The sequence below is a fragment of the Equus przewalskii genome, chromosome 23 (genome assembly GCF_037783145.1).
Source record: "Equus przewalskii isolate Varuska chromosome 23, EquPr2, whole genome shotgun sequence".
Classification (NCBI taxonomy): domain Eukaryota; kingdom Metazoa; phylum Chordata; class Mammalia; order Perissodactyla; family Equidae; genus Equus; species Equus przewalskii.
Genome location: NC_091853.1, coordinates 5,748,257 through 5,750,615, shown reverse-complemented (window position 1 = coordinate 5,750,615; position 2,359 = coordinate 5,748,257). Strand labels below are relative to the sequence as shown.

The 2,359-nt window shown below is 35.7% G+C and overlaps 1 long non-coding RNA gene across 1 annotated transcript; it reads right to left on the bottom strand.

Moving 5' to 3' along the window:
* Window positions 1-452: 452 nt before the first annotated feature.
* LOC139078872 (uncharacterized) lies at window positions 453-2,085 on the bottom strand. Its single transcript, XR_011532036.1, has 2 exons — window positions 1,860-2,085; window positions 453-631 (listed from the first exon to the last, which is right to left on the bottom strand). It is a non-coding gene; the product is annotated as an uncharacterized lncRNA (long non-coding RNA).
* Window positions 2,086-2,359: the final 274 nt, after the last annotated feature.

Genomic DNA, 2,359 nt, shown 5'->3' with positions numbered 1-2,359 from the left:
AACCCCAGGCCACTGAAGCAGAACATGAAATTAACTACTATTCCACTGGTCAAGCCCCTAAATTTTTGATTAAAGTATCTTCCTTATTATTTCATCAGTAAGATTTTTTTAAAAAATAGCAATGTTAATAGCTACTGTTTATTCAAGCAAGTATGCCAAGTACTGTGCTGGTTGTTTCACATGATAATAGTAAAAACAGCTAACATCTTTTAGTACTTAGTGTGTTACACATTATGCTAAAATTTTTTACTTGAATTATTTCATTTAATTCTTTCAAAAACTGCTTGAAGTCAATCTCACTATTATCTATTATTTTCAGATGACAAAACTAAGGCTTAGAAAATTTAAGTGACTCTCGGTAAGATTTTTTTAAGTTAATTTAGCTGGGGGAATTTTTGATTGTTTTTGTAGTGTTGAGATTGTTTTCACAAACTTGTTTTGAACACGAAAGGTCTTGAAAGCCACAATGACATTTAATCCAAGAAGTTAACAAATTGTATCCTCATTTGCTGATGACTGGCCATTGCTTCTCTCCTCAGTGCCAGGAAAATGTAAGTCTGTGGTGAGTTGGTCAAATAACTGAGCTTAGTGGAGGCAGCAGGACTCAGAAACCAAGAACCTAGGGCAGAACCTGGGGTCAAAACAGAAATCATGACAATAAAGTAGACATTTAAAATAATGGATTTACATCTGATCAAACAACAATAGCCAAGAGATAGTATTAGTCAAAAATTGAGAATGCACTCCTCATGGGTCCCTTCCAGCCTGGTTTCTAACTCTCTTGATTTCATACTCTTAAAACTTGATCTGAAAACATCTGTGCTAAAAAGTCATCAACATGGAAGACATTTGAGGCATCATGTCAAATTAATGTCCATATGTACATGTGTCTGGTGCAACAGCAATGCACAAATGTATTTTCAGGAATGTTTAGAAACAGAAGATTTTTGAATATTTGTTTCTACAGCTTCCTTCCCAAGGGCTATTAAAAAAATCCAGATACAGACAAAGCTATTAGCCTGTAGTCCTGGACACTATGGAGAGATTACAGTTCTGAGTCTGAGGGATTTCATTTGTAATCCAGTAAGAATTACTAGTTTAAGGTGTTAGTAAAAAGTTTAACTATCACTTGAGTTGAAACTAAAAATAACCATGAGTGCCCAAACATGGTATTAAGCCATGTCAAGATGGTTTAAGGAGAGAAAACACGGCATGGTGCAGTTACATCCCTGGGTGCGTAGCATGTGGCTATGTAGTAATGTGTCCAGATGGGTATGTTGTAGAAAATGGCCTGTTGATCATGTGCATGAGAATCCCTTGGAAGAACTTGTTAAAATATAGATTCCTGAGCCCTATTATGGAGCCATTGGATTATTTGGGATTTAGACCCTAGGGTATTTGCAAATTTACATTAATAAAGTTCCTAAATTATTTTATGTACATTGAAGTTTGAGAATAATCACCCTAAATGTATAAGGTTTGGGCTGTTCAAAGGAAATACTTCTCACTTTACATTTTAAGAAAATAGTTACCTTAGGAAACAACATATAAGATAAGGTTCGGGCACTTCTACTCTAGGAAGAAGAAAAGGTGTGTATGGAAGTAACTAAAATTTGATACAGCATGAGAGTCAAACTTATAGTGAAGCATCATTTCTTAAATCTTGTTTGACACACCATTCATATCCTCTGAGATGTTAACAGTTGTTACAAGTAAAAAAGATTTCATGCCCCAAACATCCAAGATATGCTGAACTAAACTTAGTTTTCTTTATTATGGGACTTATCAGAACCTTCAACATTCTCATATGTATTATCACTCTGCATGAGGGGTTACAATATAGAGGTTTCTGATCTCACTTGATGCTGGAGATTTCCACAGGTTGATTAATAGAGTTTAACTGGACACTAGTGTAATATGTATCACAACTTCGGGAATTACGGTTCAGGCAAATAAGCAGGCGTTCCAAGGAAGGTGAGATCACTTTCCAGACCAAGCGATCAGGGAAGACTCCGTGTAGTTGTTGGCGTTTGAGCTGTGTCCAGTCGTTACTAGCAATCATTCCTCAGCAAAGACAAAATATTCATGAAAAAGGGACTTAGTAGAATTATGTTATAAGTAGTTATCATCCTTGATAAAGGATCCTATCATCAGAGAAAAAGCTTTGAATTTGACAACTTGGAGATATTTAACCTTTGAGATGGCAGTGGCTGGAGAATTAGAGGAGTGGAAGTCTAATTTCACAAGATGGAGAATGAAGAGCAGTAAGGAAGTAGATTCTTAAGTGAACGTTTGTAAAAGAAGACGGCAGCTTGGTGTGGGTGAAAAAGTAGATTGAGGGAAATCATTTTTTTAAATG